Source organism: Haliotis rubra, unplaced genomic scaffold (genome assembly GCF_003918875.1).
Source record: "Haliotis rubra isolate DU_JTF1 unplaced genomic scaffold, ASM391887v1 Scf1365, whole genome shotgun sequence".
Taxonomy (NCBI): domain Eukaryota; kingdom Metazoa; phylum Mollusca; class Gastropoda; order Lepetellida; family Haliotidae; genus Haliotis; species Haliotis rubra.
The window spans coordinates 175,988-192,000 of record NW_025765298.1 but is presented as its reverse complement, the minus strand read 5'-3'; the positions used below and the strand labels follow the sequence as shown (position 1 = coordinate 192,000).

The window sequence follows — 16,013 nt, the reverse complement described above, 5'->3', positions numbered from 1 at the left end:
TATATCACGTGTGTGACGAACCCGCATGAACCTGTCCTGCGCTGCAGGTGTGACACGTAGTCGACTAGGTTTGGGGAGGTCACGTGTTGTGACCACTGCGACTGATATGGGTTTCATGATCTTGTAATGGTGCTTGGTTGTACCTGAAAAACACCGTGGTACGGCCGAACCCGAGTCGGTTGTAGCTTTAAGCTTCTGTATGTTGTGGCATGTTTTCACTTCCTGTACACTCATGACGATAAACAAATGTAAAAACATCGTTCATGTTGCACGTTCCTTTCACACTTTGCGTTTCCATCACTGTTTCGGTATTTTTGCCCGGATTTTATTCTGCACAAATCACTGGTGATGCATGCAGACATTTATATTCGGTATCCATTTTTGGATTAGCAAAACTATTAGCAAAACTTCATCAGATATTTCCAATTTCACGTATTTGTTTGTAGAGTGTATTTTCGTTGAGGGACAAAGAAACCCATAGTATTCCACACAGGAGCTCTGAATTAGTACCTGGAAATTACTTCCATTATTGGGAAGACATTCATAATAGAATGTGCTTTTACTTCTGGGGGATTTAGCACTCTTGTTTCTGCTTTCAGCTTCTCAGACATCATTATTTTGACTTGTTGTATGGAAATAAGAAATACCTTCTTCACAGAAGGTATGAAAAATGCTGTTCATTCACCGGTGAGAGTATGACAATATTTATGATTTCCCTTGGGGTCGAACTAAAACACGCGAGAACACAATTTTTGAACAAGTCACGCGACAGTAACCACGTGACTAGACCCGTCATGTGATCGGTCGATTTCAAAATGGCGACCACCACTGCTGTTGTTGGCTTGTTGTGTTTGTTTCCTGTACTTACTCTGATCGAATGTAGGTACGAGCCGACCTGGCAGTCCATAGACTCGAGACCCCTGCCAAGCTGGTATGACGAGAGTAAGATTGGCATCTTCATTCACTGGGGCGTGTTTTCTGTGCCCAGTTATGTGGACGAGTGGTTCTGGTATTATTGGAAGGGACCCACTCCAGTGAAGAGCGTCGTCAAATTTATGGAAGAAAACTACCGTCCTGGTTTCACGTATGCAGACTTTGCGCCACAGTTCACCGCTGAGTTCTTCAGCCCCTACAAATGGGCAGACATCTTCCAGGCGTCAGGAGCCCGGTAACGTATTTCACCGCCCCATCACCAGTTACCGTGTGACCCTCTTTAGCTGTTACTGCGGTTGTTACTGTTGGTGTTATTGATATGGGCATTGTTGACGCCAACAAACATTTGGCGTTTTATGCATATTTTCTAGTAACTGACGTTTAATATTTCAGTTGTAAGTAATCTGGCATACTCGCTAAACGTTCAGTACGAACGCAGCAGACCTGGTTACCCCGTTTGACCCGGAAATTGAGCCTTGACTCTCCATAACGCAGCCCAGCTAATTTTCGACTATGGCAGGCCAAACAAGCATAAAACAGTTACATCTTACATTTACCACTCCTACCATTCTTATGACAATTAAAAAATATTATAGTGCATATATTTTTTTTTGGTAAAATTATTTTCGAATATCACCATTGTAAGATCACCAAACTATTGTAAAATTTCTGTCATCACACAAATGTAAGATTTCTGTCATCACACTATTGTAAAATAATCACACTGTTGTAAGATCACCACACTATTGTAAAATTTCTGTCATCACACTAATGTAAGATTTCTGTCATCACACTATTGTAAAATTTCTGTCATCACACTATTGTAAAATTTCTGTCATCACACTATTGTAAAATTTCTGTCATCACACTATTGTAAGATCACCACACTATTGTACGATCACCACACTATTGTAAAATTTCTGTCATTACACTAATGTAAGATTTCTGTCATCACATTATTGTAAAATGTCTGTCATCACACTATTGTAAAATTTCTGTCATCACACTATTGTAAGTTCATCACACTATTGTAAGATCACCACACTATTGTACGATCACCACACTATTGTAAAATTTCTGTCATCACACTAATGTAAGATTTCTGTCATCACACTATTGTAAAATTTCTGTCATCACACTATTGTAAGTTCATCACACTATTGTAAGATCACCACACTATTGTACGATCACCACACTATTGTAAAATTCTGTCATCACACTAATGTAAGATTTCTGTCATCACACTAAATGTAAGACTTCTGTCAATGTGAGAAAACCTGAACTTGGATGGCTGGAGTTTGCATGAAGAGGAAAGAAGGCAACAGTAGGAGATTAAATGAAATTGCACCTTATTTCTAGGGCTGAAATACATGTCTTGTCTTCTACATCCCTGCCTACCAATATTTCTGTATGTTGAGGACATGGAAGTCTTGTTGATACTGCAGACAACAGTTTCAGTAGGGTACCAAATCAGTTCATGTGGTTTGAGAGTACCTCTATAACCATGGCAACCAATTGACTTGTTTCAGTTATGTGGTGTTTGTGAGCAAGCATCATGAAGGCTTCACCAACTGGCCATCAAAGGCATCCTTCAACTGGAACTCGATGGATGTTGGCCCCCGACGGGACATAGTGGGTAAGTCTACAGAGCTGCCCTGACTCATGTCAAGATATAGTCCCAATTGTGGGAGGTTGATTGCTGCTTGGTTGGAGCCCCACACAGACACTATCAGCGAGCCTGACCGCCCGATGACGTTAGTTGCCTCTTACGACAAGCATGGATTACTGAAGACCAGTTTTGACCCAGATCTTCACAGCTATGAACATGAATGAAAGAGAAATGAATAAGTAGATTAGTTTGTGTATGCCACAAATGTATACTGTACTCATATCTTAATCATTTATCATTCAATGGTGAAGTTAAGTATAATTTCAGTGTTAGTTTTTTGAAAGAATACTTCATGTATGCATTATGTTGTTTTGCAAATTATAATGTTAGTATATGAACTCTTCCACATACACATAACCTGTGTCACTAATTTGTGCTGCGCTCACATTCTGTGTTCATTCACCAATTGAGTAGATTGATGCTCTTGCTGTTGATCAGTGGATCGTCTGGTCCAGACTCGATTATTTACAGACCGCCGCGATATAGCTGGAATATTGCTGAGTGCAGCGTTAAACAACAAACTAGCCAGCCAGCCGCTGCTTTTAGCTGTGGGGGTGGTGGGGTACAATGCATGGACCCCATTACTGCTGAAAGTGGCGTAAAACTAAATTCGTTCACTCACTGCTTTCAGGGGAGCTAACTACAGCTATCCGCAACAGCACCGACTTACGGATGGGCGTATATCACTCGCTGTTTGAGTGGTTCAATCCTCTCTTCAATGCAGATAAAGCCAACAAGTTCAAGACGCAGGACTTTATCACGGTAAGTTGTTATTTTGTCTTATCCTGACTCATGATCTTTTGCTTATCTCCCTTTCCCTTTCGAATGGTAGTGGAACACTTGAATCCCTTGAAGTGGACGTAAAAATACACTCACCCACGAGTTATCTCCCGTTTGCCCTTTTTCCCCACGCAAACTTGAAAAATTACATATTTAAAAAAAATCACAAAAAAACTTTCAATATCATCATATTGTACACTCTTCGACAAAGTGGAGCTATGTTTGCACCAAAACACTGGAACACCAGGTGGAGGTATGTTTGCACCAGTACACTGGAACACCAAGTGGAGCTATGTTTGTATAATACACTGGAACACCAGGTGGAGCTATGTTTGTATAATACACTGGAACACCAGGTGGAGCTATGTTTGTATAATACACTCGAACACCAGGTGGAGCTATGTTTGTATAATACACTCGAACACCAGGTGGAGCTATGTTTGTATAATACACTGGAACACCAGGTGGAGCTATGTTTGTATAATACACTGGACACCAGGTGGAGCTATGTTTGTATAATACACTGGAACACCAGGTGGAGCTATGTTTGTATAATACACTGGAACACCAGGTGGAGCTATGTTTGTATAATACACTCGAACACCAGGTGGAGCTATGTTTGTATAATACACTGGAACACCAGGTGGAGCTATGTTTGTATAATACACTGGAACACCAGGTGGAGCTTTGTTTGTATAATACATCGAACACCAGGTGGAGCTATGTTTGTATAATACACTGGAACACCAGGTGGAGCTATGTTTGTATAATACACTGGAACACCAGGTGGAGCTATGTTTGTATAATACACTGGACACCAGGTGGAGCTATGTTTGTATAATACACTGGAACACCAGGTGGAGCTATGTTTGTATAATACACTCGAACACCAGGTGGAGCTATGTTTGTATAATACACTGGAACACCAGGTGGAGCTATGTTTGTATAATACACTGGAACACCAGGTGGAGCTATGTTTGTATAATACACTGGAACACCAGGTGGAGCTATGTTTGTATAATACACTCGAACACCAGGTGGAGCTATGTTTGTATAATACACTGGAACACCAGGTGGAGCTATGTTTTTATAATACATCCGAACACCAAGTGGAGCAATGTTTAGCTTGTTTGAGTGGCATTTTAGGTCCCATCATCAGCTACGACGTTGTGGACCTATTCACCAATGTACCTTGGGAAGAAGCCCTTCAAGCACTATGCCACAGAATTGACAACCTCCAACAACCCCTCAACACTAGCCTCTCTACCGACTCTATCATCAGCCTCACCACCGCCTGCATCAACTCCACCTACTTCACCTGGGGCGATGCCATCTATGAGCAAATCAACGGACTTCCCATGGGCTCCCCACTATCCCCCATCCTAACAGAAATTTACATGACCGACCTGGAAGATAAGGCCCTAGAAACTGCACCCTTCAAACCCTCCTGCTGGTACCGCAAAGTTGATGATACCTTCGTCATCCTCCAACCTCAGCAAGATCCAAAGCAGCTCCTCACCCATCTCAACAACCAACATCCCCGCATCAAATTCACCATAGAAACAGAGCAGAACAACCAACTACCTTTCCTTGATGTCCTTGTATCCCGCACCTCCTGCAACCAACTCCAGATCTCCGTGTACAGAAAACCTACCCATACGGATCAATACATCCACTACAACTCCAACCACCCCCCTAAAGTCAAGACCGGCATCATCTCTACATTGACCAGAAGAGCCAAAAACATCTGCTCAACAAACCTACAAGAAGAAATTGAACACCTAAGGAATGTCTTTGTAGAACGCAACCACTACCCACCTGAAATAGTCAACAGAACCATCGAGCAACACTTTCACCTCCTGCCAAAAGATCTAAACCAGAATCAGCCCCCATCAAGATATCCATTCCCTACATAGGTAAACCATCACATCAAATCAGCCGACTCCTGAAACAACAGGCAGGCATAGACACAACCTTCTCAGTGTCCTCCAGCCTCAACAACCTCCTCCATGCCAACGGAAGAAAACAACCCACCATCAACAACAACAACCCGAAATGTGTTATTTATAAAATAAACTGTGGTTGTGGACAAAGCTACATAGGTGAAACATCCCGACCCATCAACACTTTAGTAAAAGAACATCGCACCTCTGTTGCTAACTCCGACACCAAATCAGCTATCTCTGACCACATCAAAGCAAACCCCAATCACCAAATAGAGTGGTCCGACTTCACCATTCTCGCCAACAACCAAACAGACTTCACTAAACGCAAGCTCACCAAAGCCATTCACATCAAACGCCATAAGCCCACCATCAACCATGACCAAGGATACTTCATTCCATCAGCTTATGATCCACTCCTCCACCAAGCCCAATCTATTGTATAAACATCGCACCTATTGTACAAACTTCCCCTTCATTGTACCACTCCTGTATTTATACATCTCTGGCTTCCATTCACTATCCTTTGTGTACTCACTGGCTTCATCAGCTAACTGCTCAACCAATTATGGCAATTATGTTGTTTCCTTTGTCAATTACAATGTATGTAGTTTCATTGTTATACACAGTATAAATATGCAGCTCCTCCACCTCATGTATCACTCTTGCTTGACAACGGTACAAGAATCTGTATCGAAACGTCGCACTCACGAAATAAAGAAGTTGTTATTCATAAAAACTTGTTCCATATTGGAGTTATGCTTGTTTAATACACTGGAACACCAGGTGGAGCTATTTTTGCACAATACACTGGAACACCAGGTGGAGCTATTTTTGCACAATACACTGGACACCAGGTGGAGCTATGTTTGCACAATACATTTGCTCACCAGGTGGAGATGTGTTTGTTGTACTCTGATGATGTTTGCAGCACAAGACTGGACCCGAGTTGTATGAGCTGGTCAACAAATACAAACCTGACATCATCTGGTCTGACGGATGTCCTGCTCCTAACGCCTACTGGAATTCTACACAGTTCTTGGCCTGGCTGTACAATGACAGGTGAGCTCTACACAGTTCTTGGCCTGGCTGTACAATGACAGGTGAGCTCTACACAGTTCTTGGCCTGGCTGTACAAGGACAGGTGAGTTCTACACAGTTCTTGGCCTGGCTGTACAATGACAGGTGAGATCCACACAGCTCTTGGCTAGCCTGTACAATGACAGGTGAGTTCCACGCAGTTCTTGGCCAGGCTGTACAGTGACAGGTGAGTTCCACGCAGTTCTTGGCCAGGCTGTACAATGACAGGTGAGTTCTACACAGTTCTTGTCTGTACAATGACAGGTGAGCTCTACACAGTTCTTGGCCTGGCTGTACAATGATAGGTGAGCTCCACGCAGTTCTTGGCCTGGCTGTACAATGACAGGTGAGTTCTACACAGTTCTTGGCCTGGCTGTACAAGGACAGGTGAGTTCTACACAGTTCTTGGCCTCGCTGTACAATGACAGGTGAGTTCCACACAGTTCTTGGCCTGGCTGTACAAGGACAGGTGAGTTCTACACAGTTCTTGGCCTGGCTGTACAATGATAGGTGAGCTCCACGCAGTTCTTGGCCTGGCTGTACAATGACAGGTGAGTTCCACGCAGTTCTTGGTCTGGCTGTACAATGATAGGTGAGCTCCATGCAGTTCTTGTCCTCGCTGTACAATGACAGGTGAGTTCTACACAGTTCTTGGCCTGGCTGTACAAGGACAGGTGAGTTCTACACAGTTCTTGGCCAGGCTGTACAATGACAGGTGAGATCCACACAGCTCTTGGCTAGGCTGTACAATGACAGGTGAGGTCCACGTAGTTCTTGGCCAGGCTGTACAATGACAGGTGAGTTCCATGCAGTTCTTGGCCAGGCTGTACAATGACAGGTGAGTTCCACACAGTTCTTGTCTGTACAATGACAGGTGAGCTCTACACAGTTCTTGTCTGTACAATGACAGGTGAGTTCTACACAGTTCTTGGCCTGGCTGTACAATAACAGGTGAGTTCTACACAGTTCTTGGCCTGGCTGTACAATGACAGGTGAGTTCCACACAGTTCTTGGCCTGGCTGTACAATGACAGGTGAGTTCCACACAGTTCTTGGCCTGGCTGTACAATGACAGGTGAGTTCTACACAGTTCTTGGCCTGACTGTACAATGACAGGTGAGCCCTACACAGTTCTTGTCTGTACAATGACAGGTGAGCTCTACCCAGTTCTTGTCTGTACAATGACAGGTGAGCTCTACACAGTTCTTGGCTGTACAATGACAGGTGAGTTCTACACAGTTCTTGTCTGTACAATGACAGGTGAGCTCTACACAGTTCTTGTCTGTACAATGACAGGTGAGCTCTACACAGTTCTTGTCTGTACAATGACAGGTGGGCTCTACACAGTTCTTGTCTGTACAATGACAGGTGAGCTCTACACAGTTCTTGTCTGTACAATGACAGGTGAGCTCTACACAGTTCTTGTCTGTACAATGACAGGTGAGTTCTACACAGTTCTTGTCTGTACAATGACAGGTGAGTTCTACACAGTTCTTGTCTGTACAATGACAGGTGAGCTCTACACAGTTCTTGTCTGTACAATGACAGGTGAGCTCTACACAGTTCTTGTCTGTACAATGACAGGTGAGTTCTACACAGTTCTTGTCTGTACAATGACAGGTGAGTTCTACACAGTTCTTGTCTGTACAATGACAGGTGAGCTCTACACAGTTCTTGTCTGTACAATGACAGGTGAGCTCTACACAGTTCTTGTCTGTACAGTGACAGGTGAGCTTTACACAGCTCTTGTCTGTACAATGACAGGTGAGCTCTACACAGTTCTTGTCTGTACAATGACAGGTGAGTTCTACACAGTTCTTGTCTGTACAATGACAGGTGAGCTCTACACAGTTCTTGGCCTGGCTGTACAATGACAGGTGAGTTCCACACAGTTCTTGGCCTGGCTGTACAATGACAGGTGAGTTCTACACAGTTCTTGGCCTCGCTGTACAATGACAGGTGAGCTCTACACAGTTCTTGTCTGTACAATGACAGGTGAGCTCTACACAGTTCTTGGCCTGGCTGTACAATTTCAGGTGAGTTCCACACAGTTCTTGGCCTGGCTGTACAATGACAGGTGAGTTCCACGCAGTTCTTGGCCAGGCTGTACAATGACAGGTGAGTTCCATGCAGTTCTTGGCCAGGCCGTACAATGACAGGTGAGTTCCACACAGTTCTTGTCTGTACAATGACAGGTGAGCTCTACACACTTCTTGGTCTGGCTCTACAATGACAGGTGAGTTCCACGCAGTTCTTGGTCTGGTTGTACAATGACAGGTGAGCTCCACGCAGTTCTTGGCCTGGCTGTACAATGACAGGTGAGTTCTACACAGTTCTTGGCCTGGCTGTACAATGACAGGTGAGTTCTACACAGTTCTTGGCCAGGCTGTACAATGACAGGTGAGTTCCACACAGTTCTTGGCCTGGCTGTACAATTTCAGGTGAGTTCTACACAGTTCTTGGCCTGGCTGTACAATGACAGGTGAGCTCTACACAGTTCTTGTCTGTACAATGACAGGTGAGCTCTACATAGTTCTTGGCCTGGCTGTACAATTTCAGGTGAGTTCCACGCAGTTCTTGGCCTGACTGTAAAATGACAGGTGAGTTCCACGCAGTTCTTGGTCTGGCTGTACAATGACAGGTGAGCTCCACGCAGTTCTTGGCCTGGCTGTACAATGACAGGTGAGTTCTACACAGTTCTTGGCCTGGCTGTACAATGACAGGTGAGTTCCACACAGTTCTTGTCTGTACAATGACAGGTGAGCTCTACACAGTTCTTGTCTGTACAATGACAGGTGAGTTCTACACAGTTCTTGGCCTGGCTGTACAATGACAGGTGAGCTCTACACAGTTCTTGGCCTGGCTGTACAATGACAGGTGAGTTCCACACAGTTCTTGGCCTGGCTGTACAATTACAGGTGAGTTCTACACAGTTCTTGGCCTGGCTGTACAATGACAGGTGAGTTCTACACAGTTCTTGGCCTGGCTGTACAATTACAGGTGAGCTCTACACAGTTCTTGTCTGTACAATGACAGGTGAGCTCTACACAGTTCTTGTCTGTACAATGACAGGTGAGCTCTACACAGTTCTTGTCTGTACAATGACAGGTGAGTTCTACACAGTTCTTGTCTGTACAATGACAGGTGAGCTCTACACAGTTCTTGTCTGTACAATGACAGGTGAGCCCAACACAGTTCTTGTCTGTACAATGACAGGTGAGCTCTACACAGTTCTTGTCTGTACAATGACAGGTGAGCTCTACACAGTTCTTGTCTGTACAATGACAGGTGAGCTCTACACAGTTCTTGTCTGTACAATGACAGGTGAGTTCTACACAGTTCTTGTCTGTACAATGACAGGTGAGTTCTACACAGTTCTTGGCCTGGCTGTACAATAACAGGTGAGTTCTACACAGTTCTTGGCCTGGCTGTACAATGACAGGTGAGCTCTACACAGTTCTTGTCTGTACAATGACAGGTGAGCTCTACACAGTTCTTGGCCTGGCTGTACAATTTGAGGTGAGCTCTACACAGTTCTTGGCCTGGCTGTACAATGACAGGTGAGTTCTACACAGTTCTTGGCCTGGCTGTACAATGACAGGTGAGCTCTACACAGTTCTTGTCTGTACAATGACAGGTGAGCTCTACACAGTTCTTGGCCTGGCTGTACAATTTCAGGTGAGTTCTACACAGTTCTTGGCCTGGCTGTACAATGACAGGTGAGTTCTACACAGTTCTTGGCCTGGCTGTACAATGACAGGTGAGCTCTACACAGTTCTTGTCTGTACAATGACAGGTGAGCTCTACACAGTTCTTGGCCTCGCTGTACAATGACAGGTGAGTTCTACACAGTTCTTGGCCAGGCTGTACAATGATAGGTGAGTTCAATACGGTTCTTGGCCAGCCTGTACAATGACAGGTGAGTTCACGCAGTTCTTGGCCTGGCTGTTCAGTGACAGGTAAGTTAACGTTCCACATGGTTCTTGGCCTGGCTGTACAATGACAGGTGAGTTCCACATGGTTCTTGGCCTGGCTGTACAATGACAGGTGAGTTCCATGCGGTTCTTGGCCTGGCTGTACAATGACAGGTGAGTTCCACATTGTTCTTGGCCTGGCTGTACAATGACAGGTGAGTACCACACGGTTCTTGGCCAGGCTGTACAATGACAGGTGAGTACCACACGGTTCTTGACCAGGCTGTACAATTACAGGTGAGTACCACATGGTTCTTGGCCTGGCTAAACAATGACAGGTGAGTTCCATGCAGTTCTTGGCCTGGCTGTGCAATGACAGGTGAGTACCATGCAGCTCTTGGTCTGGCTGTACAATGATAGGTGAGTTCCATGCAGTTCTTGGCCTGGCTGTGCAATGACAGGTGAGTTCCATGCGGTTCTTGGCCTGGCTGTGCAATGACAGGTGACTTTCACGCAGTTCTTGGCCTGGCTGTTCAGTGACAAGTGAGCTCCACATGGTTCTTGGCCTGGCTGTACAAGGACAGGTGAGTTCCACATTGTTCTTGGCCTGGCTGTACAATGACAGGTGAGTTCCACGCAGCTCTTGGCCTGGCTGTTCAGTGACAAGTGAGCTCCACATGGTTCTTGGCCTGGCTGTACAAGGACAGGTGAGTTCAATGCAGTTCTTGGCCAGGCTGTACAATGACAGGTGAGTTCCACGCAGTTCTTGGCCTGGCTGTACAGTGACAGATGAGTTCCACATTGTTCTTGGCCAGGCTGTACAATGACAGGTGAATTCCACATTGTTCTTGGCCTGGCTGTACAATGACAGGTGAGTTCCACATTGTTCTAGGCCAGGCTGTACAATGACTGGTGAGTTCCACATTGTTCTTGGCCTGGCTGTACAATGATAGGTGAGCTCCACATGGTTCTTGGCCTGGCTGTACAATGACAGGTGAGTTCCGCGCTGTTCTTGGCCTGGCTGTACAATGACTGGTGAGTTCCACATGGTTCTTGGCCTGGCTGTACAATGACAGGTGAGTTCCATGTGGTTCTTGGCCTGGCTGTACAGTGACTGGTGAGTTCCTCATGGTTCTTGGCCTGGCTGTACAATGACAGGTGAGTTCCACGCGATTCTTGGCCTGACTATACAATGATAGGTGAGCTCCATGCGGTTCTTGGCCTGGCTGTACAATGATAGGTGAGTTCCATGTGGTTCTTGGCCTGACTATACAATGATAGGTGAGCTCCATGCGGTTCTTGGCCTGGCTGTACAATGACAGGTGAGTTCCACGCGGTTTTTGGCCTGACTATACAATGATAGGTGAGCTCCATGCGGTTCTTGGCCTGGCTGTACAATGACAGGTGAGTTCCACGCGGTTCTTGGCCTGACTATACAATGATAGGTGAGCTCCATGCGGTTCTTGGCCTGGCTGTACAATGATAGGTGAGTTCCATGTGGTTCTTGGCCTGGTTGTACAATGACAGGTGAGTTCCACGCGGTTCTTGCCCTGGCATAATAATGTTTTTATTACCCATTTGTGATATTCATGAAACTCTCTCCTTCTCCCTGCAGCCCAGTTAAGGACACTGTGGTGACCAATGACCGCTGGGGATCGGACACAGGCTGCAAACATGGAGGCTTCTTCACCTGTTCGGACCGCTACAACCCAGGTGTGTTTAACTTAGGTATCAGTATCAGCAGTATTACCTGCACCAGGGAAAAGTGTTTTGTGTTCAGGAATTGGTTAGGTGTCAGTGGTTGGGCAGATGACATACTTCCTCTGCGTTTGATAAATTCCGTGTTAATGTGTGACCGCTATGGCCATATTGCCTCATTACTCATCCCTCCGAGCCCATAGTAACCATAGCAACTGATATGTCATCAGGATTCCTCCAGAAACACAAGTGGGAGAACTGCCTGACGCTGGACAAGAAGTCGTGGGGCTACCGTCGGGAGGCTGAGTTGGCCGACTACATGACCATGAAGGAACTCACTAAAACACTGGCAGAAACAATCAGGTTTGTGAGGGTTGCCACGGAGATGAGTGTTTATAAACACTGGCAGAAACAATCAGGTTTGTCAGGGTTGTCAGGGAGAAGGCTTGTTCTGGAGATTGGTTGTCATAGAGAAGGGTTGCCACCGAGATGAGTGGTTATATGAATGGGTTGTCAAAGAGAAGGGTGTTTGTTGTGATGGTTATAGGTGGGTGGTTGTAGAAGTTGGTGGTTGTAGAGGTGGGTGGTTGTAGAGGTGGGCGGTTGTAGAGGTGGGAGGTTGTAGAGGTGGGCTGTTGTAGAGGTGGGTGGTTGTAGAGGTGGGTGGTTTTAGAGGTAGAGGTGGGTGGTTGTAGAGGTGGGTGGTTTTAGAGTTGGGTGGTTGTAGAGATAGTTGCTTGTAGAGGTGGGAGGTTGTAGAGGTTGGTGGTAGTGGTGGTACAACTCCAATATAACATTTTCTGATACTCCTATGTATGAGGACCAGACTGTTTTTTTGTTAGCCATATCCAGATGCCTGGCTCTGTCTGTTACACAGCTGTGGGGGCAACATGCTCATCAACGTTGGACCCACACACGACGGACGGATCGTCCAGTCTTCGAGGAGCGTCTGAGGCAGCTGGGGGCATGGTTGAAGGTCAATGGGGAAGCTGTGTACTCTTCCAAGCCGTGGTCCCACCAGAACGATACCCTGACACCCAATGTGTGGTGAGTTGGCTTGTTACATCCCGCCATCCTGATCTTGTCACCCAGGCATCTAAGGCATGGCAGTACCACAAACCCCTGATTTGATAGAAGTGTGGTTATCTTGAATATGATGTTAAACTCACCTTTCACTTCTGTGCACATAGTCATCAGAGTGGTAGATAATTCTGCAGGGACCCACCAGCAGTTGGAAGGAACCATGGTGGCCCAGGGCCTAGATTTTCGGAAGCTCTCTTAGCGCTAAGATAGTCGTAGGTTAATGTTAATGTATGGCACTTACGACTATCTTAGCGCTAAGAGAGCTTCGAAAATCTAGGCCCAGATGTCTAAGGTTGCATCAGTAGTTCTGTCTCTTAGACATGCAAGAAACACATGAATGTGGGTTTGAAGCCCAGTTCTTGGCGTTCACCATACTTAGAGGCTTCCTCCCACTTCAGGCTAACACGTCTTGATCTCATGTTTCTTGATGTTCTGTTGAAGGCAAAGTGAAACTCGCTCACTCACTCACTCACTCACTCACTCACTATGAGTTTTGCTGTTCCAGGTACACTATGAAGAAATCAACATCAGCCCCCTATGAGACGTCTGTCTATGCCTTCGTGCTTGACTGGCCTAAAGGAAGCACCCTTGGCCTTGATGCTCCGAGGGTCACCAGACAGACCAATGTCACGTTGCTAGGCTACCCCAAACCTTTGACCTACATGCCAAACCCCTCCGGGTCAGGGGTTCTGATTGATGTTCCTGAGATTGGGTTCAAAGAGATGCCCTGTGACTATGCCTGGATCTTCAAGATGACAAACTTGGCCAACTAACGAACCTGGCCCACAGACGTACCTGGCTAACTACATGTAGTTAATTGTTCAGGTATATATTTTTGATATTTAATAGAGGGCAATTCTTTTTATCAGTTGGGCAAATGTTTTATCAATGAGGGACACTTTCGTTCACTGTACAGAGTTGTGTTACCTGGATGTGCCGGATTTCTCCAGGTGTGGGTCTCGGTCCTCCAGTTTGTCAATCTTTTATTCATGCACATGGATTTCACCAAGGTGGTAAACCTCAAACACCAGTCTCACGTTTGACCCCACTAAACTGCCGTCCAAGTGGGATTCCATCCAAATGGGCATTTAACCCAGATCACTCACTAGGTCACTTTCTTCACATTGGTGTTTATCGTGTTTGTGTCTATTATTGTGTTTAGTTTAATCCATGGATGCACCTCAAACCAGGCAATCTGTCTGTTGCATGTTTTGGATTCAAGATCATAGTGTTCTCCAATGTACTGCTTTCTGACAACTTGGAGCACTGTCTGGACAGAATCATCAGCAAGGTATCTCCATGTAGACATGCATGATTTTCACTGGAGATGCTTTCTTGCCTTTTATTCAGAAGATGAAACATATTATCATAGACCCTGTCATAGAACGACCTGGTGACAGGTGCTTCATATTAAGTACAGTCTGTGTGAGTGTATGCCAGGCAGTTGTGTGAATCTCACTTTGTAAAGAAAACATCCAACTGATTTTACAGTCCCATTAAAAAATCTTGAGGCTTGTGGACCTCAGAACATTACCGGTCACGCCCACATGACCTTTCAAACAGCCAAATCATCAAGGTGAAGGTCGGAATGTGTTTTCTGACCATACAGTAGGCTAACACAAGGCATTCCCAACGACGGGAGTGTCCAGTCATCATCTATCTCTCATCGTCTGTTTCTGATCCTGGTAAAGGAAATGGATATCAAATACCCCAAACTATGTACAGTGTTTTGTTTAACGCTGTTATATCAACAAGGGCAACTGTCCACCTTGTTTTTCACCCTCTGTAGTTTTAGTTCACCCAACTCAGATGCACCTCACCTTCTGTAGTTTTAGTTCACCCACTGCAGCCTTTGGTTGAATCAGTCATGCTGATCAGAATATATCTCAATGCACACAAATTGTCCATCAAATCGTTCTATAGATCATGCCTACTTACAACTTTATTTTTGTATTTTCTTTGCAACAGTCAGCTGTTATACATAAGGATTATTGCTGAGGAGTGAAATACTTGGCTCGGAGGTCTTAATATCAGGTCGATTTATTGTGGTGCAGGAAGTCGTTAACTCAGGAACTGATAAATATTTTCACAGAAATCTCGTATTTATACATATTCAGCTGTGCCTTGTTTTCATCATCAGTTCGTTGGTGTATATCCACAGGATGTATCGGTGTATATGTTTGGACACTGATAGTTGTTGCTAAATGTATACTGCCAACATTGGATTGCCCCATTCTATGCAGTGCATGAAGATATTGGTTACACCCCCTACACAGGCTGTCTATATACATCACCCTAGTACATTCCACTACTGAGTAGTGTTTTCACGTATTTTTTCATATCTATATTAGTTTTGTAATAAAGGTTTACCACTCCATATGTGTTTTTTCAATGTTAGTATTTGTCCTCCATCAAAGAACTGAACCATTCCCAAGTAACTCGTCTGTTTGACGTGAGGACAGGGAGAGTACAACAGATGTATATACTCAAGGAAACAAATAAGGGAACACATGAAAGTACAAGTGTTCGTATACTCTTTTCCAGGTTTCTTCGCATGCTTTGTATTGCAATGTGAGTTAAATTCTGGAAATAAATAAAGGAACACTTGTACTTTCAGGTGTTCCCTTATTTATTTCCATGAGTATATGTAGACGTCTTTATCTCGAGGTGGGCTGCTCTACAATAACTCGCCATGTTTGGTACATATGTTTTCATTTGTGTGCAGTTTCTGTGTCTGTTCACTGTGTCATCTGGCAGACGGTGCTCAAGGTCTATAAGGATGGTGGTTGATGAACACATTCCCATATGGTCAAAATTGTTCTATGTCAGATTTCATATGAAAATGGTTTTGTTCTGATGAGACGAAATCTTGCTTAATATATATGTGTTTCGTCTCCTCTGAAGCCTTGTGAGA

The 16,013-nt window shown here is 44.9% G+C and overlaps 1 pseudogene; it reads left to right on the top strand.

The window, feature by feature from the left end:
- The first annotated feature begins 801 nt into the window (after positions 1-801).
- LOC124268149 lies at positions 802-15,476 on the top strand (annotated as a pseudogene).
- Positions 15,477-16,013: the final 537 nt, after the last annotated feature.